Source organism: Procambarus clarkii, chromosome 10 (assembly GCF_040958095.1).
Source record: "Procambarus clarkii isolate CNS0578487 chromosome 10, FALCON_Pclarkii_2.0, whole genome shotgun sequence".
Classification (NCBI taxonomy): domain Eukaryota; kingdom Metazoa; phylum Arthropoda; class Malacostraca; order Decapoda; family Cambaridae; genus Procambarus; species Procambarus clarkii.
Window position 1 is genome coordinate 1847116 of NC_091159.1, and position 25798 is coordinate 1872913.

Genomic DNA, 25798 nt, shown 5'->3' on the forward strand with positions numbered 1-25798 from the left:
GCGAATATGTGCAGAGAGCCAGAATTTGGCTCAAAAATATGGCTCAGGCCTCAAAATTGGGATATTTGGGATATTTCGAAAAATGCAGGGGAGTTTGGGCGAAATGTGACTCACTGCCGCTTTCAGGACTTGGCATATGTTGGGTAAAAAATGTCGTAATTTCAAACTGCGAATACGTGCATAGAACCAGAATTTTGCTCCAAAATATGGCTCAGGCCTCGAAATTGGAATGTTTGGGGTATTATGAAAACTGCAGGTGGGGTTTGGGACAAATGTGACCAAACGCCGCGTTCAGTACTGGGCATATGTTGGGTATAAAAATCGTAATATTAAACTGCGAATACGTGGAGAGAGCCAGAATTTGGCTCTATAATATGGCTCAGGATTTGATATTGGGATATTTGGGATATTTCGAAAACTGCAGGCGAGCTTGTGCAAAATTTGACTTACTGCCGCTTTCAGGACTTGGCATATGTTGGGTATAAAAAGTCGTAATTTCAAACTGCGAATACGTGCATAGAGCCAGAATTTGGCTCAAAAATATTGCTCTGTCTTCGAAATTGGGATTTTTGGGATATTTTAAAAACTCCAAGGGGGTTTGGGACCAATATGACCAAACGCCGCTATCAGAGCTTGGCATACGTTGGGTATAAAAAGTCGTAATTTCAATCTGCGAATACTTGCAGAGAGCCAAAATTTGGCTCCAAAATATTGCTCAGGCCTCGAAATTGAGATATTTGGGATATTTTGAAAACTGCAGGGGAGTTTGTGCAAAATGTGACTCACTGCCGCTTTCAGTACTTGGCATATGTTGGGTATAAAAAGTCGTAATATCAAACTGCGAATACTTGCAGAGAGCCAAAATTTGGCTCCAAAATATTGCTCAAGCCTCGAAATTGGGATATTTGGGATATTTTGAAAACTGCAGGGGAGTTTGTGCAAAATGTGACTCACTGCTGCTTTCAGTACTTGGCATATGTTGGGTATAAAAAGTCGTAATTTCCATCTGCGAATACGTGCATAGCGCCAGAATTTTGCTCCAAAATATGGTTCAGGCCTCGAAATGGGGATGTTTGGGATATTTTGAAAACTGCAGGGGGGGATTGGGACAAATGTGACCGCACGCCGCGTTCAGTACTGGGCATATGTTGGGTATAAAAAAGTCGTAATTTAAAACTGCGAATACGTGCAGAGAGCCAGAATTTGGCTCCAAAATATGGCTCAGGCCTCAAAATTGGAATATTTGGGATATTTCGAAAACTGCAGGGGAGTTTGTGCGAAATGTGACTCACTGCCGCTTTCAGAACTTGGCATATGTTTGGTATAAAATCTCGTAATTTCAAACCGCGAATACGTGCATAGAGCCAGAATTTGGGTCCAAAATATGGCTCAGGCCTCGAAATTGGGATGTTTGGGATATTTTGAAAACTGCAGGGGGGGTTTGGGACAAATGTGACCAAACGCCGCTTTCTGTACTTGGCATATGTTGGGCATAAAAAAGTCGTAATTTCAAACTGCGAATATGTGTAGAGAGCCAGAGTTTGGCTCAAAAATATGGCTTAGGCCTCAAAATTGGGATATTTGGGATATTTCGAAAACTGCAGGGGAGTTTGTGCGAAATGTGACTCACTGCCGCTTTCAGGACTTGGCATATGTTGGGTAAAAAATGACGTAATTTCAAACTGCGAATACGTGCATAGAGCCAGAATTTTGTTCCAAAATATGGCTCAGGCCTCGAAATTGGGATGTTTGGGATATTTTGAAAACTGCAGGTGGGGTTTGGGACAAATGTTACCAAACGCCACATTCAGTACTTGGCATATATTGGGTATTAAAAAGTCGTAATTTCAAACTGCGAATACGTGCAGAGAGCCAGAGTTTGGCTCCAAAATATGGCTCAGGCATCGAAATTGGGATGTTTGGGATATTTCGAAAACTGCAGGGGAGTTTGTGCAAAATTTGACTCACTGCCGCTTTCATGACTTGGCATATGTTGGGTATAAAAAGATAATTTTAAACTGCGGATACGTGCATAGTGCTGGAATTTGGCTCAAAAATATTGCTCTGTCCTCGAAATTGGGATGTATGGGATATCTTGAAAACTCCTGGAGGGTTTGGGACCAATATGACCAAACGCAGCTTTTAGAACTTGGCATATGTTGGGTATAAAAAGTCGTAAATTCCAACTGCGAATACGTGCAGAGAGCTTGAATTTGGCTCCAAAATATGGCTCCGGCCTCGAAAGTGGGATGTTTTGGATATTTTGAAAACTGCAGGGGAGTTTGTTCAAAATGTGATTCACTGCCGCTTTCAGTACATGGCATATGTTGGGTATAAAAAGTCGTAATATCAAACAGCGAATACTTGCAGAGAGCCAAAATTTGGCTACAAAATATTGCTCAGGCCTCGAAATTGGGATATTTGGGATATTTTGAAAACTGCAGGGGAGTTTGTGCAAAATGTGACTCACTGCTGCTTTCAGTACTTGGCATATTTTGGGTATAAAAAGTCGTAATTTCAATCTGCGAATACGGGCAGAGGGCCAGAATTTGGCTCTAAAATATGGCTCAGGCGTCGAAATTGGGATATTTCGGATATTTCGAAAACTGCAAGGGAGTTTGTGCGAAATGTGACTCTCTGCCGCTTTCAGGACTTCGCATATGTTGGGTAAAAAATGTCGTAATTTCAAACCGCGAATACGTGCATAGAGCCAGAATTTTGCTCCAAAATATGGCTCAGGCCTCAAAATTGGGATGTTTGGGTTATTTTGAAAACTGCAGGGGGGGGTTGGGACAAATGTGACCAAACGCCGCGTTCAGAACTGGGCATATGTTGGGTATAAAAAAACTCGTAATTTCAAACTGCGAATATATGCAGAGAGCCAGAACTTGGCTCCAAAATATGGCTCTGGCCTCGAAATTGGGATGTTTGGGATATTTTGAAAACTGCAGGGGGGATTGAGACAAATGTGACCAAACGCCGCTTTCAGTACTTGGCATATGTTGGGTATATAAATTCATAAATTCAAACTGCGAATACGTGCAGAGAGCCAGAATTTTGCTCCAAAATATGGCTCATGCCTCGAAAGTGAGGTTTTTTGGGATATTTTGAAAACTGCAGGGAGGTTTGGGACAAATGTGACCAAACGCCACTTTCAGTACTTGGCATATGTTGGGTATAAAAAGTCGTAATTTCAAACTGCGAATACGTGCAGAGAGCCAGAATTTGGCTCCAAAATATGGCTCAGGCCTCAAAATTGTGATATTTGGGATATTTCGAAAACTGCAGGGGAGTTTGTGCGAAATGTGACTCACTGCCGCTGTCAGAACTTGGCATATGTTTGGTATAAAACCTCGTAATTTTAAACCGCGAATACGTGCATAGAGCCAGAATTTGGGTCCAAAATATGGCTCAGGCCTCGAAATTGGGAAGTTTGGGATATTTTGGAAACTGCAGGGGGGGTTTGGGACAAATGTGACCAAACGCCGCTTTCTGTACTTGGTATATGTTGGGTATAAAAAAGTCGTAATTTCAAACTGTGAATACGTGCAGAGAGCCAAAATTTCGCTCCAAAATATGGCTCAGGCCTCGAAATTGGGATGTTTGGTATATTTTGAAAACTGCAGGGGGGATTGAGACAAATGTGACCAAATGCCGCTTTCAGTATTTGGCATATGTTGGGTATAAAAAAGTGGTAATTTCAAACTGCGAATACGTGAAGAGAGCCAGAATTTGACTCCAAAATATGGCTCAGGCCTCAAAATTGGGATATTTATGATAATTAAAAAACTGCAGGGGAGTTTGTGCGAAATGTGACTCACTGCCGCTTTCAGGACTTGCCATATGTTGGGTATAAAATGTCGTAATTTCAAACCGCGAATACATGCATAGAGCCAGAATTTGGCTCCAAAATATTGCTCGGGCCTCGAAATTGGGATGTTTGGGATATTTTGAAAACTGCAGGGGGGGTTTGGGACAAATGTGACCAAACGCCGCTTTCAGTACTTGGCATATGTTGGGCATAAAAAAGTCGTATTTTCGAACTGCGAATACGTGCAGAGAGCCAGAATTTGGCTCGAAAATATTGCTCAGTTATCGAAAATGGGATATTTGGGATATTTCGAAAACTGTAGGGGAGTTTGTGCGAAATGTGACTCACTGCCGCTTTCAGTACTTGGCATATGTTGGGTATAAAAATTGTAATACTAAACTGCGAATACGTGGAGAGAGCCAGAATTTGGCTCCAAAATATGGCTCAGGCGTCGAAATTGTGATATTTTGGATATTTCGAAAACTGCAAGGGAGTTTGTGCAAAATGTGACTCACTGCCGCTTTCAGGAATTGGCATATGTTGGGTATAAAAAGTTGTAATTTCAATCTGCGAATACGTGCATAGATCCAGAATTTGGCTCCAAAATATGGCTCAGGCCTCGAAATTGGGATGTTTGGGATATTTTTAAAACTGCATGGAGGTTTGGGACAAATGCGACCAAACGCCACTTTCAGTACTTGGCATATGTTGGTATAAAAAGTCGGAATTTCAAACTGCGAATATGTGCAGAGAGCCAGAATTTGGCTCAAAAATATGGCTCAGGCCTCAAAATTGGGATATTTGGGATATTTCGAAAAATGCAGGGGAGTTTGTGCGAAATGTGACTCACTGCCGCTTTCAGGACTTGGCATATGTTGGGTAAAAAATGTCGTAAATTCAAACTGCGAATACGTGCATAGAACCAGAATTTTTCCTCCAAAATATGGCTCAGGCCTCGAAATTGGGATGTTTGGGGTATTATGAAAACTGCAGGTGGGGTTTGGGACAAATGTGACCAAACGCCGCGTTCAGTACTGGGCATATGTTGGGTATAAAAATCGTAATATTAAACTGCGAATACGTGGAGAGAGCCAGAATTTGGCTCTATAATATGGCTCAGGCTTTGATATTGGGATATTTGGGATATTTCGAAAACTGCAGGCGAGTTTGTGCAAAATTTGACTTACTGCCGCTTTCAGGACTTGGCATATGTTGGGTATAAAAAGTCGTAATTTCAAACTGCGAATACGTGCATAGAGCCAGAATTTGGCTCAAAAATATTGCTCTGTCTTCGAAATTGGGATTTTTGGGATATTTTAAAAACTCCAAGGGGGTTTGGGACCAATATGACCAAACGCCGCTTTCAGAGCTTGGCATATGTTGGGTATAAAAATTCGTAATATCAAACTGCGAATACTTGCAGAGAGCCAAAATTTGGCTCCAAAATATTGCTCAGGCCTCGAAATTGGGATATTTGGGATATTTTGAAAACTGCAGGGGAGTTTGTGCAAAATGTGACTCACTGCTGCTTTCAGTACTTGGCATATGTTGGGTATAAAAAGTCGTAATTTCAATCTGCGAATACGTGCATAGAGCCAGAATTTTGCTCGAAAATATGGCTTAGGCCTCGAAATGGGGATGTTTGGGATATTTTGAAAACTGCAGGGGGGGTTTGGGACAAATGTGACCGCACGCCGCGTTCTGTACTGGGCATATGTTGGGTATAAAAAATTCGTAATTTCAAACTGCGAATACGTGCAGAGAGCCAGAATTTGGCTCCAAAATATGGCTCAGGCCTCGAAATTGGGATATTTTGGATATATCGAAAACTGCAGGGGAGTTTGTGCGAAATGGGACTCACTGCCGCTTTCAAGACTTGGCATATGTTGGGTATAAAATGTCGTAATTTCAAACCGTGAATACGTGCATAGAGCCAGAATTTGGCTCCAAAATATGGCTCAGGCCTCGAAATTGGGATGTTTAGGATATTTTGAAAACTGCAGGGAGCGTTTGGGACAAATGTGACCAAACGCCGCTTTCAGTACTTGGTATATGTTGGGTATAAAAAAGTCGTAATTTCCAACTGCGAATACGTGCAGAGAGCCAGAACTTGGCTCGAAAATATGGCTTAGGCCTCGAAATTGGGATGTTTGGGATATTTCGAAAACTTTAGTTTCAAACTTTAAACTTTAAACTTCAAACTTCAAACTTTAAAACTTTAATTTCAAACCGCGAATACGTGCATAGAGCCAGAATTTGTCTCCAAAATGTGGCTCAGGCCTCGATATTGTGTTGTTTGGGATATTTTGAAAACTGCAAGGGGGGTTTGGAACAAATGAAACCAAACGCCGCATTCAGTACTTGGCATATGTTGGGTGTAAAAAATTCGCAATTTCAAACTGCGAATACCTGCAGAGAGCCAGAATTTGGCTCCAAAATATGGCTCAGGCCTCGAAATTGCGATATTTAGGATATTTCGAAAACTGCAGGGGAGTTTGTGCAAAATGTGACTCACTGCCGCTCTCAGGTCTTGGCATATGTTGGGTATAAAAAGTCTTAATTTCAAACTGGGAATACGTGCATAGAGCCAGAATTTGGCTCTAAAATATGGCTCAGGCCACGAAATTAGGATGTTTGGGATATTTTGAAAACTGCAGGGAGGTTTGGGACAAATGTGATTTAACGCCACTTTCAGTACTTGGCAAATGTTGGGTATAAAAAGTCGTAATTTCAATCTGCGAATACGTGAAGAGAGCAAATATTTGGTTCCAAAATATGGCTCAGGCCTCGAAATTGGGATGTTTGGGATATTTTGAAAACTGCAGGGGAGTTTGTGCAAAATGTGACTCACTGCCACTTTCAGTACTTGGCATATGTTGGGTATAAAAATTCGTAATATCAAACTGTGAATATGTGCAGAGATCCAGACGTTGACTCCAAAATATGGCTCGGACCTCGATATTGGGATGTTTGGGATATTTTGAAAACTGCAGGGAGGTTTGGGAGAAATGTGACAAAACTCAGCTTTCAGTACTTCGCATATTTTGGGTATAAAAAAGTCGTAATTTCAAACTGCGAATGCGTGTTAGAGCCAAAATTTGGCTCCAAAATATAGCTTAGGCCTCAAAATTGGGATATTTGGGATATTTCGAAAACTACAGGGGAGTTTGTGCAAAATGTGACTCACTGCCGCTTTCAGGACTTGGCATATGTTGGGTATAAAAAGTCGTAATTTCTATCTGCGAATACGTGCATAGAGCCAGAATTTGGCTCGAAAATATGGCTCAGGTCTCGAAATTGGGATGTTTGGGATATTTTGAAAACTGCAGGGAGGTTTGGGACAAATGAGACCAAACGCAGCTTTCAGTACTTGGCATATGTTGGTTATATAAAGTCGAAATTTGAAACTGCGAATACGTGCAGAGAGCCAGAATTTGGCTCCAAAATATTGCTCAGGCCTCGAAATTGATATGTTTTGGATATTTTGAAAACTGCAGGGGGGATTGGGACAAATGTGACCAAACGCTGCTTTCAGTACTTGGCATATGTTGAGTATAAAAGTCGCAATTAAAAACTGCTAATACGTGCAGAGACCAAGAATTTGGCTCCAAATAATGGTTCAGGCCTCGAAATTGGGATATTTGGGATATTTCGAAAACTGCAGGGGAGTTTGTGCAAAATGTGACTCAATGCCGCTTTCAAGACTTGGCATATGTTGGGTATAAAAAGTCGTAATTTCAAAATGCGAATACGTGCATAGAACCAGAATTTGGCTCCCAAATATGGCTCAGGCCTCGAAATTGGGATGTTTGGGATATTTTGAAAACTGCAGGGAGGTTTGGGACAAATGTGACCAAACGCCACTTTCAGTACTTGGCATATGTTGGGTATAAAAAGTCGTAATTTCAAACTGCGAATATGTGCAGAGAGCCAGAATTTGGCTCCAAAATATGGCTCAGGCCTCAAAATTGGGATATTTGGGATATTTCGAAAACTGCAGGGGAGTTTGTGCGAAATGTGACTTACTGCTGCCTTTAGGGCTTGGCACATATTGGGTAAAAAATGTCGTAATTTCAAACCGCGAATACGTGCATAGAGCCAGAATTTTGCTCCAAAATATGGCTCAGGCCTTGAAATTGGGATGTTTGGGATATTTTGTAAACTGCAGTTGGGGTGGGGGTTTGGGACAAATGTGACCAAACGCTGCTTTCAGTACTTGGCATATGTTGGGCATAAAAAAGTCGTAATTTCAAACTGCGAATACGTGCAGAGAGCCAGAATTTGGCTCCAAAATATTGCTCAGTCCTCGAAATTGGGATATTTGGGATATTTCGAAAACTGCAGGGGAGTTTGGGCGAAATGTGACTCACTGCCGCTTTTAGGACTTGGCATATGTTGGGTATAAAATGGCGTAATTTCAAACCGCGAATACGTGCATAGAGCAAGAATTTGGCTCCAAAATATGGTTCAGGCCTCGAAATTGGGATGTTTGGGATATTTTGAAAACTGCAGGGGGGGTTTGGGACAAATGTTACCAAACGCCACATTCAGTACTTGGCATATATTAGGTATAAAAAAGTCGTAATTTCAAACTGCGAATACGTGCAGAGAGCCAGAGTTTGGCTCCAAAATATGGCTCAGGCCTCGAAATTGGGATGTTTGGGATATTTCGAAAACTGCAGGGGAGTTTGTGCAAAATTTGACTCACTGCCGCTTTCATGACTTGGCATATGTTGGGTATAAAAAGGTAATTTTAAACTGCGAATACGTGCATAGAGCTAGAATTTGGCTCAAAAATATTGCTCTGTCCTCGAAATTGGGATGTTTGGGATATCTTGAAAACTCCTGGGGGGTTTGGGACCAATATGACCAAACGCCGCTTTCAGAACTTGGCATATGTTGGGTATAAAAAGTCGTAAATTCAAACTGCGAATACGTGCAGAGAGCTTGAATTTGGCTGAATAATATGGCTCTGGCCGCGAAATTGGGATGTTTGGGATATTTTGAAAACTGCAGGGGGGTTTGCGCAAAATGTGTCTCAATGCCGCTCTCAGGTCTTGGCATATGTTGGGTATAAAAACTCGTAATTTCAAACTGCGAATACGTGCATAGAGCCAGAATTTGGCTCCAAAATATGCCTCAGTCCTCGAAATTGGGATGTTTGGGATATCTTGAAAACTCCTGGGGGGTTTGGGACAAATATGACCAAACGCCGCTTCCAGAACTTGGCAAATGTTTGGTTTAAAAATTCGTAATTTCAAAGTGCGAATACGTGCAGAGAGCCAGAATTTGGCTCCAAAATATGGCTCAGGCCTCGAAATTGGGATGTTTGGGATATTTTGAAAACTGCAGGGGGGTTTGGGACAAATGTGACCAAACAACGTTTTCATACTTGGCATATGTTGGGTATAAAAAGTCGAAATTTCAAAGAGCGAATACGTGCAAAGAGCCAGAATTTGGCTCCAAAATATGGCTCAGGCCTCGAAATTGGGATATTTGGGATATTTTGAAAACTGAATGGGAGTTTGTGCAAAATGTGACTAACTACCGCTTTCATTACTTGGCATATATTGGGTATAAAAAATCGTAATTTCAAACTGCAAATACGTGCAGAGAGCTAGAATTTGGCTCCAAAATGTAAATCAGGCCTTAAAATTGGGATGTTTGGGATATTTTGAAAACTGCAGGGGGGATTGCATAAAATGTTACCAAACGCCGCTTTCAGGACTTAGCATATGTTGGGTATAAAAAAGTCGCAATTTTTAACTGCGAATACGTGCAGAGAGCCAGAATTGTGCTCCAGAATATGCCTTATGCCTCGAAATTGGGATGTTTGGGATATTTTGAAAACTGCAGGGGAGTTTGTGCGAAATGTGACTTGCTGCCGCTTTCAAGACTTGGCATATGATAGGTATCAAATGTAATTTCAAACCGCGAATACGTGAATAGAGCCAGAATTTGGCTCCAAAATTTGGCTCAAACCTCGAAATTGGGATGTTTGGGATATTTTGATAACTGCATTGGGGGTTTGGGACAAATGTGACCAAACGCCGCTTTCAGTACTTGGCATATGTTGGGCATAAAAAAGTCGTAATTTAAAACTGCGAATACGTGCAGAGAGCCAGAATTTGGCTCCAAAATATGGTTTAGGCCTCGAAATTGGGATGTTTGGGATACTTTGAAAACTGCAGGATAGTTTGTGCAAAATGTGACTCACTGCTGCTTTCAGTACTTAGCATATGATGGGTATAAAAATCGTAATATCAAACTTCGAATACTTGCAGAGAGCGAAAATTTGGTTCCAAAATAAGACACAGGCCTCGAAATTGGGATATTGGGGATATTTTGAAAACTGCAGGGGAGTTTGTGCAAAATGTGACTCACTGCCGCTTTCAGGACTTGGAATATGTTGGGTATAAAAAATCGTAATTTCTATCTGCGAATACGTGCATAGAGCCAGAATTTGGCTCGAAAATATGGCTCTGGTCTCGAAATTGGGATGTTTGGGATATTTTGAAAACTGCAGGGAGGTTTGGGACAAATGTGATTTAACGGCACTTTCAGTACTTGGCATATGTTGGGTATAAAAAGTCGTAATTTCAATCTGCGAATACATGCAGAGAGCAAATATTTGGTTCCAAAATATGGCTCAGGCCTCGAAATTGGGATGTTTGGGATATTTTGAAAACTGCAGGGGAGTTTGTGCAAAATGTGACTCACTGCCACTTTCAGTACTTGGCATATGTTGGGTATAAAAAGTCGTAATATCAAACTGTGAATATGTGCAGAGATCCAGACGTTGACTCCAAAATATGGCTCGGACCTCGATATTGGGATGTTTGGGATATTTTGAAAACTGCAGGGAGGTTTGGGAGAAATGTGACAAAACGCAGCTTTCAGTACTTTGCATATTTTGGGTATAAAAAAGTCGTAATTTCAAACCGCGAATACGTGGAGAGAGCCAAAATTTGGCTCCAAAATATGGCTCAGGCCTCAAAATTGGGATATTTGGGATATTTCGAAAACTGCAGGGGAGTTTGTGCGAAATGTGACTCACTGCTGCCTTTAGGGCTTGGCATATGTTGGGTAAAAAATGTCGTAATTTCAAACCGCGAATACGTGCATAGAGCCAGAATTTTGCTCCAAAATATGGCTCAGGCCTCGAAATTGGGATGTTTGGGATATTTTGTAAACTGCAGGGTGGGTGGGGGTTTGGGACAAATGTGACCAATCGCTGCTTTCAGTACTTGGCATATGTTGGGCATAAAAAATTCGTAATTTCAAACTGCGAATACGTGCAGAGAGCCAGAATTTGGCTCCAAAATATTGCTCAGGCCTCGAAATTGGGATATTTGGGATATTTCGAAAACTGCAGGGGAGTTTGTGCGAAATGTGATTCACTGCCGCTTTTAGGACTTGGCATATGTTGGGTATAAAATGGCGTAATTTCAAACCGCGAATACGTGCATAGAGCAGGTAATTTGGCTCCAAAATATGGCTCAGGCCTAGAAATTGGGATGTTTGGGATATTTTGAAAACTGAAGGGGGGGTTTGGGACAAATGTTACCAAACGCCACATTCAGTACTTGGCATATATTGGGTATTAAAAAGTCGTAATTTCAAACTGCGAATACGTGCAGAGAGCCAGAATTTGGCTCAAAAATATTGCTCTGTCTTCGAAATTGGGATTTTTGGGATATTTTAAAAACTCCAAGGGGGTTTGGGACCAATATGACCAAACGCCGCTTTCAGAGCTTGGCATATGTTGGGTATAAAAATTCGTAATTTCAAACAGCGAATACGTGCAGAAAGCTTGAATTTGGCTCCAAAATATGGCTCAGGTCTCGAAAGTGGGATGTTTGGGATATTTTGAAAACTGCAGGGGAGTTTGTGCAAAATGTGACTCACTGCCGCTTTCAGTACTTGGCATATGTTGGGTATAAAAAGTCGTAATATCAAACTGCGAATACTTGCAGAGAGCCAAAATTTGGCTCCAAAATATTGCTCAGGCCTCGAAATTGGGATATTTGGGATATTTTGAAAACTGCAGGGGAGTTTGTGCAAAATGTGACTCACTGCTGCTTTCAGTACTTGGCATATGTTGGGTATAAAAAGTCGTAAATTCAATCTGCGAATACGTGCATAGAGCCAGAATTTTGCTCCAAAATATGGTTCAGGCCTCGAAATGGGGATGTTTGGGATATTTTGAAAACTGCAGGGGAGGATTGGGACAAATGTGACCACACGCCGCGTTCAGTAGTGGGCATATGTTGGGTATAAAAAAGTCGTAATTTCAAACTGCGAATACGTGCAGAGAGCCAGAATTTGGCTCCAAAATATGGCTCAGGCCTCAAAATTGGAATATTTGGGATATTTCGAAAACTGCAGGGGAGTTTGTGCGAAATGTGACTCACTGCCGCTTTCAGAACTTGGCATATGTTTGGTATAAAATCTCGTAATTTCAAACCGCGAATACGTGCATAGAGCCAGAATTTGGTTCTAAAATATGGCTCAGGCCTCGAAATTGGGATGTTTGGGATATTTTGAAAACTGCAAGGGGGGTTTGGGACAAATGTGACCAAACGCCGCTTTCAGTACTTGGCATGTGTTGGGCATAAAAAAGTCGTATTTTCAAACTGTGAATACGTGCAGAGAGCCAGAATTTGGCTCGAAAATATTGCTCAGTCCTCGAAAATGGGATATTTGGGATATTTCGAAAACTGTAGGGGAGTTTGTGCGAAATGTGACTCACTGCCGCTTTCAGTACTTGGCATATGTTGGGTATAAAAATCGTAATACTAAACTGCGAATACGTGGAGAGAGCCAGAATTTGGCTCCAAAATATGGCTCAGGCGTCGAAATTGTGATATTTTGGATATTTCGAAAACTGCAAGGGAGTTTGTGCAAAATGTGACTCACTGCCGCTTTCAGGAATTGGCATATGTTGGGTATAAAAAATCGTAATTTCAATCTGCGAATACGTGCATAGAGCCAGAATTTGGCTCCAAAATATGGCTCAGGCCTCGAAATTGGGATGTTTAGGATATTTTTAAAACTGCAGGGAGGTTTGACACAAATGCGACCAAACGCCACTTTCAAAACTTGGCATATGTTGGGTATAAAAAGTCGTAATTTCAAACTGCGAATATGTGCAGAGAGCTAGAATTTGGCTCAAAAATATGGCTCAGGCCTCAAAATTGGAATATTTGGGATATTTCGAAAAATGCAGGGGAGTTTGTGCGAAATGTGACTCACTGCCGCTTTCAGGACTTGGCATATGTTGGGTAAAAAATGTCGTAATTTCAAACTGCGAATACGTGCATAGAACCAGAATTTTGCTCCAAAATATGGCTCAGGCCTCGAAATTGGGATGTTTGGGATATTATGAAAACTGCAGGTGGGGTTTGGGACAAATGTGACCAAACGCTGCGTTCAGTACTGGGCATATGTTGGGTATAATAATCGAAATATTAAACTGCGAATACGTGGAGAGAGCCAGAATTTGGCTCTATGATATGGCTCAGGCTTTGATATTGGGATATTTCGAAAACTGCAGGCGAGTTTGTGCAAAATTTGACTTTCTGCCGCTTTCAGGACTTGGCATATGTTGGGTATAAAAATTCGTAATTTCAAACTGCGAATACGTGCATAGAGCCAGAATTTGGCTCAAAAATATTGCTCTGTCTTCGAAATTGGGATTTTTTGGATATTTTAAAAACTCCAAGGGGGTTTGGGACCAATATGACCAAACGCCGCTTTCAGAGCTTGGCATATGTTGGGTATAAAAAGTCGTAATTTCAAACAGCGAATGCGTGCAGAAAGCTTGAATTTGGCTCCAAAATATGGCTCAGGTCTCGAAAGTGGGATGTTTGGGATATTTTGAAAACTGCAGGGGAGTTTGTGCAAAATGTGACTCACTGCCGCTTTCAGTACTTGGCATATGTTGGGTATAAAAAGTCGTAATATCAAACTGCGAATACTTGCAGAGAGCCAAAATTTGGCTCCAAAATATTACTCAGGCCTCGAAATTGGGATATTTGGGATATTTTGAAAACTGCAGGGGAGTTTGTGCAAAATGTGACTCACTGCTGCTTTCAGTACTTGGCATATGTTGGGTATAAAAAGTCGTAAATTCAATCTGCGAATACGTGCATAGAGCCAGAATTTTGCTCCAAAATATGGTTCAGGCCTCGAAATGGGGATGTTTGGGATATTTTGAAAACTGCAGGGGGGGGGTTTGGGACAAGTGTGACCACACGCCGCGTTCAGTACTGGGCATATGTTGGGTATAAAAAAGTCGTAATTTCAAACTGCGAATACGTGCAGAGAGCCAGAATTTGGCTCCAAAATATGGCTCAGGCCTCAAAATTGGAATATTTGGGATATTTCGAAAACTGCAGGGGAGTTTGTGCGAAATGTGACTCACTGCCGCTTTCTGAACTTGGCATATGTTTGGTATAAAATCTCGTAATTTCAAACCGCGAATACGTGCATAGAGCCAGAATTTGGGTCTAAAATATGGCTCAGGCCTCGAAATTGGGATGTTTGGGATATTTTGAAAACTGCAGGGGGGGTTTGGGACAAATGTTACCAAACGCCGCTTTCTGTACTTGGCATATGTTGGGCATAAAAAATTCGTAATTTCAAACTGCGAATATGTGTAGAGAGCCAGAATTTGGCTCAAAAATATGGCTTAGGCCTCAAAATTGGGATATTTGGGATATTTCGAAAACTGCAGGGGAGTTTGTGCGAAATGTTACTCACTGCCGCTTTCAGGACTTGGCATATGTTGGGTAAAAAATGTCGTAATTTCAAACTGCAAATACGTGCATAGAGCCAGAATTTTGCTCCAAAATATGGCTCAGGCCTCGAAATTGTTATGTTTGGGATATTTTGAAAACTGCAGGTGGGGTTTGGGACAAATGTGACCAAACGCCGCGTTCAGTACTGGGCATATGTTGGGTATAAAAATAGTAATATTAAACTGCGAATACGTGGAGAGAGCCAGAATTTGGCTCCATAATATGGCTCAGGCCTTGATATTGGGATATTTGGGATATTTCGAAAACTGCAGGGGAATTTGTGCAAAATTTGACTTACAAAATTTGGCTTTCAGGACTTGGCATGTGTTGGGTATAAAAAGTCGTAATATCAAACTGCGAATACTTGCAGAGAGCCAAAATTTGGCTCAAAAATATTGCTTTCCTCGAAATTGGGATTTTTGGGATATTTTAAAAACTCCTGGGGGGTTTGGGACCAATATGACCAAACGCCGCTTTCAGAACTTGGCATATGTTGGGTATAAAAAGTCGTAATTTCAAACAGCGAATACGTGCAGAGAGCTTGAATTTGCCTCCAAAAAATGGCTCAGGGCTCGAAAGTGGGATGTTTGGGATATTTTGAAAACTGCAGGGGAGTTTGTGCAAAATGTGACTCACTGTCGCTTTCAGTACTTGGCATATGTTGGGTATAAAAAGTCGTAATATCAAACTGCGAATACTTGCAGAGAGCCAAAATTTGGCTCCAAAATATTGCTCAGGCCTCGAAATTGGGATATTTGGGATATTTTGAAAACTGCAGGGGAGTTTGTGCAAAATGTGACTCACTGCCGCTTTCAGAACTTGGCATATGTTTGGTATAAAATCTCGTAATTTCAAACCGCGAATACGTGCATAGAGCCAGAATTTGGGTCCAAAATATGGCTCAGGCCTCGAAATTGGGATGTTTGGGATATTTTGAAAACTGCAGGGGGGGTTTGGGACAAATGTGACCGCACGCCGCGTTCAGTACTGGGCATATGTTGGGTATAAAAAGTCGTAATTTCAAACTGCGAATACGTGCAGAGAGCCAGAATTTTGCTCCAAAATATGGCTCAGGCCTCGAAATTGGGATATTTTGGATATATCGAAAACTGCAGGGGAGTTTGTGCGAAATGGGACTCAATGCCGCTTTCAAGACTTGGCATATGTTGGGTATATAATGTCGTAATTTCAAACCGTGAATACGTGCATAGAGCCAGAATTTGGCTCCAAAATATGGCTCAGGCCTCGAAATTGGGATGTTTGTGATATTTTGAAAACTGCAGGGAGGGTTTGGGACAAATGTGACCAAACGCCGCTTTCAGTACTTGGTATATGTTGGGTATAAAAAAGTCGTAATTTAAAACTGCGAATACGTGCAGAGAGCCAGAACTTGGCTCGAAAATATGGCTTAGGCCTCGAAATTGGGATGTTTGGGATATTTCGAAAACTGCAGGGGATTTTGTGCAAAATGTGACTCACTGCTGCTTTCAGTACTTGGCATATGTTGGGTATAAAAATCGCAATATCAAACTGCGAATACGTGCAGATAGCAAGAATTTGGCTCCAAAATATGGCTAAGGCCTCGATTTTGTGAGGTTTGGGATATTTTGAAAACTGCAGGGAGGTTTGGGACTAATGTAACCAAACGCCGCTTTCAGTACTTGGCATATGTTGGGTATAAAAAGTCGTAATTTCAAACTGCGAATACGTGCAGAGAGCCAGAATTTGGCTCCAAAATATGGCTCAGGCCTCGAAATTAGGATATTTGGGATATTTCGAAAACTGCAGGGGAGTTTGTGCAAAATGTTACTAACTGCCGCTTTCAGGACTTAGTATATGTTGGGTATAAAAAATTCGTAATTTCAAACTGCGACTACGTGCAGAGAGCCAGAATTAGGCTCTAAATTATGGCTCAGGCCTCGATATTGGGATGTTTAGGATATTTTGAAAACTTCAGGGAGGTTTGGGACAAATGTGATCAAACGCCACTTTCAGTACTTGGCACATGTTGGGTATAAAAAGTCGTAATTTCAAACTGCGAATACGTGCAGAGAGCCAGAATTTGGCTCCAAATTATGGCTCAGGCCTCAAAATAGGGATATTTGGTATATTTCGAAAACTGCAGTGGAGTTTGTGCAAAATGTGACTCACTGCCGCTTTCAGGACTTGGCATATGTTGGGTACAAAATGTCGTAATTTCAAACCACGAATACGTGCATAGAGCCAGAATTTGGCTCCAAAATTTGGCTTAGGCCTCGAAATAGGGATGTTTGGGATATTTTGAAAATTACAGGGGGGGGGGGGGGGGGTTTGGGACAAATGTGACCAAATGCCGCGTTCAGTACTTGGCATATGTTGGGTATAAAAAAGTCGTAATTTCAAACTGCGAATACTTGCAGAGAGCCAGCATTTGGCTCCAAAATATTGCTCAGTCATCGAAATTGGGATGTTTGGGATATTTTGAAAATGCAGGGGGGTTTGGGACAAATTTGACAAAACGCCGCTTTCAGAACTTGGCATATGTTGCGTATAAAAAGTCGTAATTTCAAACTGCGAATACGTGCAGAGAGCGTGAATTTCGCTCCAAAATATGGCTCAAGCCTCGAAAGTGGCATGCTTGGGATATTTTGAAAAATGCAGGGGAGTTTGTGCAAAATGTGACTCAATGCCGCTCTCAGGACTTGGCATATGTTGGGTATAAAAATTCGTAATTTCAAACTGCGAATACGTGCAGTGAGCAAGAATTTGGCTCCAAAATATGGCTCTGGCGTCGAAATTAGGGGTATTTGGGATATTTTAAAAACTGCAGGGGAGTTTGTGCTAAATGTGACTCACTGCTGCTTTCAGTACTTGGCATATGTTGGGTATAAAAAGTCGAAATTTCATACTGCGAAAACGTGCAGAGAGCCAGAATTTGGCTCCAAAATATGGCTCAGGTGTCGAAATTTAGATATTTGGGATATTTCGAAAACTGCAAGGGAGTTTGTGCAAAACGTGACTCACTGCCTCTTTCAAGACTTGGCATATGTTTGAATAAAGTCGTAATTTTAAACTGCGAATACGTGCAGAGAGCCAGAATTTGGCTCCAAAATATGGCTCAGGCGTCGAAATTGGGATGTTTGAGATATTTTGAAAACTGCAGTGAGGTTTTGGGACAAATATGACCAAACGTCGCTTTCAGTACTTGACATATGTTGGGTATATAAAGTCGTAATTTCAAACTGAGAATATGTGCAGAGAGCCAGAATTTGGCTCCAACATATGGATCAGGCCTCAAAATTGGGATATTTGGGATATTTTGAAAACTGCAGGGGAGTTTGCGTGAAATGTGACTCACTGCCACTTTCAGGACTTGGCATATGTTGCGTATAAAATGTCGTAATTTCAAACCGCGAATACGTGCATAGAGCCAGAATTTGGCTCCATAATATTGTTCAGGCCTCGAAATTGGATTGTTTGGGATATTTTGAAAACTGCAGGGGGGTTTGGGACAAATGTGACCAAACGCCTCTTTCAATACTTGCCATATATTGGGCATAAAAAAGTCGTTATTTCAAACTGCGAATACGTGCAGAAAGCCAAAATTTGCCTCCCAAATATTGCTCAGGCCTCGAAATTGGGATATTTGGGATATTTTGAAAACTGCAGTGCAGTTTGTGCGAATTGTGACTCACTGCCGCTTTCAGGACACGGCATTTGTTGGGTATAAAATCTCGTAATTTCAAACCGCGAATACGTGCATAGAGCCAGAATTTGGCTCCAAAATGTGGCTCAGGCCTCGATATTGTGTTGTTTGGGATATTTTGAAAACTGCAGGGGGGTTTGGGACAAATGAAACCAAACGCCGCATTCAGTACTTCGGATATGTTGGGTGTAAAAAATTCGCAATTTCAAACTGCGAATACCTGCAGAGAGCCAGAATTTGGCTCCAAAATATGGCTCAGGCCTCGAAATTGCGATATTTAGGATATTTCGAAAACTGCAGGGGAGTTTGTGCAAAATGTGACTCACTGCCGCTTTCAGGTCTTGGCATATGTTGGGTATAAAAAGTCGTAATTTCAAACTGGGATTACGTGCATAGAGCCAGAATTTGGCTCTAAAATATGGCTCAGGCCACGAAATTAGGATGTTTGGGATATTTTGAAAACTGCAGAGAGGTTTGGGACAAATATGACCAAACGCCGCTTTCAGTACATGGCATATGTTGGGTATATAAAGTCGTAATTTCAAACTGCGAATACGTGCAGAGAGCCAGAATTTGGCTCCAAAATATGGCTCAGGCCTCGAAATTAGGTTGTTTGGGATATTTTGAAAACTGCAGGGAGATTTGGGACACATGTGACCAAACGCCGCTTTCAGTACTTGGCATATGTTGGGTATAAAAAGTCGTAATTTCAAACTGCGAATACGTGCAGAGACCCAGAATTTGGCTCCAAATTATGGCTCAGGCCTCGAAATTAGGATATTTGGGATATTTCGAAAACTGCATGGGAGTTTGTTCAAAATGAGACTAACTGCCGCTTTCAGGACTTAGCATATGTTGGGTATAAAAATCGTAATTTCAAACTGCGAATACGTGCAGAGAGCCAGAATTTGATCCAAAATATGGCTCAGGCCTCGAAATTGAGATATTTGGGATATTTCGAAAACTGCAGGGGTGTTTGTGCAAAATGTGACTCACTGCCGCTTTCAGGACTTGGCATATGTTGGGTATAAAAAGTCGTAATTTCAAACTGCGAATACGTGCATAGAGCCAGAATTTGGCTCCAAAATATTGCTCAGTCCTCGAAATTAGCATGTTTGGGATATTTTGAAAACTGCAGGGGGGTTTGGGACAAATTTGACCAAACGCCGCTTTCAGAACTTGGCATATGTTGGGTATACAAAGTCGTAATTTTAAACTGCGAATACGTGCAGAGAGCTTGAATTTGGCTTCTAAATATGGCTCAGGCCTCGAAAGTGGGATGTTTGGGATATTTTGAAAACTGCAGGGGAGTTTGTGCAAAATGTGACTCACTGCTGCTTTCAGTACTAGGCATATGTTGGGTATAAAAAATTCGTAATTTCAAACTGCGAATACGTGCAGAGAGCCAGAATTTGGCTCCAAAATATTGCTCAGGCCTCGAAATTTGGATATTTTGGATATTTCGAAAACTGAAGGGGAGTTTGTGCAAAATGTGACTAACTGCCGCTTTCAGGACTTAGCATATGTTGGGTATAAAAAATTCGTAATTTCAAACTGCGAATACGTGCAGAGAGCCAGAATTTGGCTCCAAAATATGGCTCAGGCCTCGATATTAGAATGTTTAGGATATTTTGAAAACTGCAGGGAGGTTTGGGACAAATGTGATCAAACGCCACTTTCAGTACTTGGCATATGTTGGGTATAAAAAGTCGTAATTTCAAACTGCGAATACGTGCAGAGAGCCAGAATTTGGCTCCAAATTATGGCTCAGGCCTCAAAATAGGGATATTTGGTATATTTCGAAAACTGCAGTGGAGTTTGTGCGAAATGTGACTCACTGCCGCTTTCAGGACTTGGAATATGTTGGGTATAAAATGTCGTAATTTCAAACCACGAATACGTGCAAAGAGCCAGAATTTGACTCCAAAATTTGGCTTAGGCCTCGAAATAGGGATGTTTGGGAAATTTTGAAAATTACAGGGGGGGGGGGTTTGGGACAAATGTGACCAAATGCCGCGTTCAGTACTTGGCATATGTTGGGTATAAAAAAGTCGTAATTTCAAACTGCGAATACGTGCAGAGAGCTTGAATTTGGCTCCAAAATATGGCTCAAGCCTCGAAAGTGGCATGCTTGGGATATTTTGAAAAATGCAGGGGAGTTTGTGCAAAATGTGACTCACTGCTGCTCTCAGTACTTGGCATATGTTTAGTATAAAAATTCGTAGTTTCAAACTGCGAATACGTGCAGAGAGCAAGAATTTGGCTCCAAAATATGGCTCTGGCGTCGAAATTGGGATATTTGGGATATTTTGAAAACTGCAGGGGAGTTTGTGCTGAATGTGACTCACTGCTGCTTTCAGTACTTGGCATATGTTGGGTATAAAAAGTAAAAATTTCAAACTGCGAATACGTGCAGAGAGCCAGAATTTTGCTCCAAAATATGGCTCAGGTGTCGAACTTTAGACATTTGGGATATTTCGAAAACTGCCAGGGAGTTTGTGCAAAACGTGACTCACTGCCTCTTTCAAGACTTGGCATATGTTTGAATAAAGTCGTAATTTCAAACTGCGAATACGTGCAGAGAGCCAGAATTTGGCTCCAAAATATGGCTCAGGCGTCGAAATTGGGATGTTTGAGATATTTTGAAAACTGCAGTGAGGTTTTGGGACAAATATGACCAAACGTCGCTTTTAGTACTCGGCATATGTTGGGAATATAAAGTCGTAATTTCAAACTGAGAATACGTGCAGAGAGCCAGAATTTGGCTCCAACATATGGATCAGGCCTCAAAATTGGGATATTTGGGATATTTTTAAAACTGCAGGGGAGTTTGTGCGAAATGTGACTCACTGCCGCTTTCAGGACTTGGCATATGTTGGGTATAAAATGTCGTAATTTCAAAACACGAATACGTGCATAGAGCCAGAATTTGGCTCCAAAATTTGGCTTAGGCCTCGAAATAGGGTTGTTTGGGATATTTTGAAAATTACAGGAGGGGGGGGGGGGTTTGGGACAAATGTGACCAAATGCCGCGTTCAGTACTTCGCATATGTTGGGTATAAAAAAGTCGTAATTTCAAACTGCGAATACGTGCAGAGAGCTTGAATTTGGCTCCAAAATATGGCTCAAGCCTCGAAAGTGCCATGCTTGGGATATTTTGAAAAATGCAGGGGAGTTTGTGCAAAATGTGACTCACTGCTGCTCTCAGTAATTGGCATATGTTTGGTATAAAAAGTCGTAATTTCAAACCGCGAATACGTGCATAGAGCCAGAATTTGGCTCCATAATATTGCTCAGGCCTCAAAATTGGGATGTTTGGGATATTTTGAAAACTGCAGGGGGGGTTTGGGACAAATGTGACCAAACGCCTCTTTCAATACTTGGCAAATATTGGGCATAAAAAAGTCGTTATTTCAAACTGCGAATACGTGCAGAGAGCCAGAATTTGGCTCCCAAATATTACTCAGGCCTCGAAATTGGGATATTTGGGATATTTTGAAAACTGCAGGGAGATTTGGGACACATGTGACCAAACGCCGCTTTCAGTACTTGGCATATGTTGGGTATAAAAAGTCGTAATATAAAACTGCGAATACGTGCAGAGAGCCAGAATTTGGCTCCAAAATATTGGTCAGTACTCGAAATTGAGATGTTTGGGATATTTTGAAAACCTCAGGGGTCTTTGAGACAAATATGACCAAAAGCCGCTTTCAGAACTTGGCATATGTTGGGTATAAAAATTCGTAATTTCAAACTGCGAATACGTGCAGAGAGCCAGAATTTGACTCCAAAATATGGCTCAGGCCTCGTAATTAAGATATTTGGGATATTTTGAAAACTGCAGGGGAGTTTGTGCAAAATGTGACTCGCTGCTGCTTTCAGTACTTTGCATATGTTGGGTATATAAAATTCGTAATTTCAAACTGCGAATACGTGCATAGAGCCAGAATTTGGCTCCAAAATATTGCTCAGTCCTCGAAATTGGGATGTTTGGGATATTTTGAAAACTGCAGGGGGGTTTGGGACAAATATGACCAAACGCCGCATTCAGAACTTGGCATATGTTGGGTATAAAAAGTCGTAATTTCAAACTGCTAATACGTGCAGAGAGCCAGAATTTGCCTCCAAAATATGGCTCAGGCCTCGAAATTGGGATGTTTGGGATATTTCGAAAACTGCAGGGGAGTTTGTGCAAAATGTGACTCACTGCTGCTTTCAGTACTTGGCATATGTTGGGTATAAAAATGGAAATATCAAAATGCGAATACGTGCAGAGAGCCAGAATTTGGCTCCAAAATATGGCTCAGGCCTCGAAATTGGGATGTTTGGGATATTTCGAAAACTGCAGGGGAGTTTGTGCAAAATGTGACTCACTGCTGCTTTCAGTACTTGGCATATGTTGGGCATAAAAAAGTCGCAATTTCAAACTGCGAATACGTGCAGAGAGCCAGAATTTGGCTCCCAAATATTGCTCAGGCCTCGAAATTAGGATATTTGGGATATTTGGAAAACTGCAGTGCAGTTTGTTCGAAATGTGACTCATTGCCGGTTTCAGGACTTGGCATATGTTGGGTATAAAATGTCGTAATTTCAAACCGCGAATACGTGCATAGAGTCAGAATTTGGCTCCAAAATGTGGCTCAGGCCTCGAAATTGGGATGTTTGGGATATTTTGAAAACTGCAGGGGGGGTTTGGGACATATATTACCAAACGCTGCTTACAGTACTTGGCATATATTGGGTATAAAAAAATCGTAATTTCAAACTGCGAATACGTGCAGAGAGACAGAGTTTGGCTCCAAAATATGGCTCAGGCCTCGAAATTGGGATGTTTGGGATATTTCGAAAACTGCAGGGGAGTTTGTGCAAAATGTGACTCACTGCTGCTTTCAGTACTTGGCATATGTTGGGTATAAAAATCGGCATATCAAAAGGCGAATACGTGCAGAGAGCCAGAATTTGGCTCCAAAATATGGCTCATGCCTCGATATTGAGATGTTTGTGATATTTTGAAAACTGCAAGGAGGTTTGGTACAAATGTAACCAAACGCCGCATTCAGTACTTGGCATATTTTGGGTACAAAAAGTCGTAATTTCAAACTGTGAATACGTGCAGAGAGCCAGAATTTGGCTCCAAAATATGGCTCCGGCCTCGAAATTGAGATATTTGGGATATTTTGAAAACTGCAGGGGAGTTTGCGCAAAATGTGACTCACTGCCACTTTCAATACTTGGCAAATGTTGGGTTTAAAAAGTCGTATTATCAAACGGTGAATTCGTGCAGAGAGCCAAACGTTGGCTCCAAAATATTGCTCAGGTCTCGATATTGAGATGTTTATGATATTTTGAAAACTGCAGGAAGTTTTGGGACAAATTTGACCAAACACCGCTTTCAATACTTGGCATATGTTGGGTATAAAAAAGTCGAAATTTAAAACTGCGAATACCTGCAGAGAGCCAGAATTTGGCTCCAAAATATGGATATAGGCCAAAAAATTGGGATATTTGGGATATTTCGAAAACTGCAGGGGAGTTTGTGCGAAATGTGACTCACTGCCGCTTTCAGGACTTGGCATATGTTATGTTTAAAATGTCGAAATTTCAAACCGCGAATCCGTGCATATAGCCAGAATTTGGATCCTAAATATTGCTCATGCCTCGAGATTGGGATGTTTGGGATAATTTGAAAACTGCAGTGGGGGTTTGGGACAAATGTGACCAAACGCCGCTCTCAGTACTTGGCATATGTTGGGCATAAAAAGTTGTAATTTCAAACTGCGAATACGTGCAGAGAGCCAGAATTTGGCTCCAAAATATTGCACAGGCCTCGAAATTGGGATATTCGGGATATTTCGTAAACTGCAGGGGAGTTTGTGCGAAATGTGACTCACTGCCACTCTCAGTACTTGGCATATGTTGGGTAAAAAATGTCGTAATTTCAAACCGCGAATACGTTCATAGAGCCAGATTTTGGCTTCAAAATATGGCTAAGGCCTCAAAATTGGGATGTTTGGGATATTTTGAAATCAGCAGGGGGGGGGTTTGGGACAGATATTACCAAATGCCGCTTTCAGTACTTGGCATATATTGGGTATAAAAATTCGTAATTTCAAACTGCGAATACGTGCAGAGAGCTAGAATTTGGCTCCAAAATATGGCTCAGGCGTCGAAATTGGGATATTTGGGATATTTTGAAAACTGCAGGGGAGTTTGTGCTTAATGTGACTCACTGCTGCTATCAGTACTTGGCATATGTTGGGTATAAAAAGTCGTAATTTAAAACTGCGAATACGTGCAGAGAGCCAGAATTTGGCTCCAAAATATGGCTCAGGTGTCGAAATTGGAATATTTTGGATATTTCGAAAAATGCAAAGGAGTTTGTGCAAAATGTGACTCACTGCCGCTTTCAGGACTTGGCATATGTTGGGTATAAAAAGTCGTATTTTCAATCTTCGAATACGTGCATAGAGCCAGAATTTGGCTCCAAAATATTGCTCAGTACTCGAAATTGGGATGTTTGGGATATTTTGAAAACCTCAGGGGTCTTTGAGACAAATATGACCAAAAGCCGCTTTCAGAACTTGGCATATGTTGGGTATAAAAATTCGTAATTTCAAACTGTGAATACGTGCAGAGAGCCAGAATTTGGCTCCAAAATATGGCTCAGGCCACGAAATTGGGATATTTGGGATATTTCGAAAACTGCAGGGGAGTTTGTGCAAAATGTGACTCACTGCCGCTTTCAAGACTTGGCATATGTTGGGCATAAAATGTCGTAATTTCAAACCGCGAATACGTGCATAGAGCCAGAATTTGGCTCCAAAATAAGGCTCAGGACTCGAAATTGGGATGTTTGGGATATTTTGAAAACTGCAGGGGGGGTTAGGGACAAATGTGACCAAACGCCAATTTCATTACTTAGTATATGTTGGGTATAAAAAAGTCGTAATTTCAAACGGCGAATACGTGCAGAGAGCCAGAATTTGGTTCCAAAATATAGCTCAGGCATCGAAATTGGTATGTTTGGGATATTTTGAAAACTGCAGGGGGGATTAGGACAAATGTGACCAAACGCCGCTTTCAGTACCTGGCATATGTTGGGTATAAAATAGAGGTAATTTCAAACTGAGAATACGTGCGAGAGCCAGAATTTGGCTCCAAAATATTGATCAGGCCTCAAAATTGGGATATTTGGGATATTTCGAAAACTGCAGGGGAGTTTGTGTGAAAGTTGACTCACTGCTGCTTTCTGTACTTGGCATATGTTGGGTATAAGAAGTAGTAATTTCAAACTGCGAATACGTGCAGAGAGCCAGAATTTGGCTCAAAATATGGCTCAGGCGTCGAAATTGGGATGTTTGGGATATTTTGAAAACTGCAGTGAGGTTTGGGACATATATTACCAAACGTCGCTTTCAGTACTTGGCATATGTTGCGTATAAAATGTCGTAATTTCAAACCGCGAATACGTGCATAGAGTCAGAATTTGGCTCCATAATA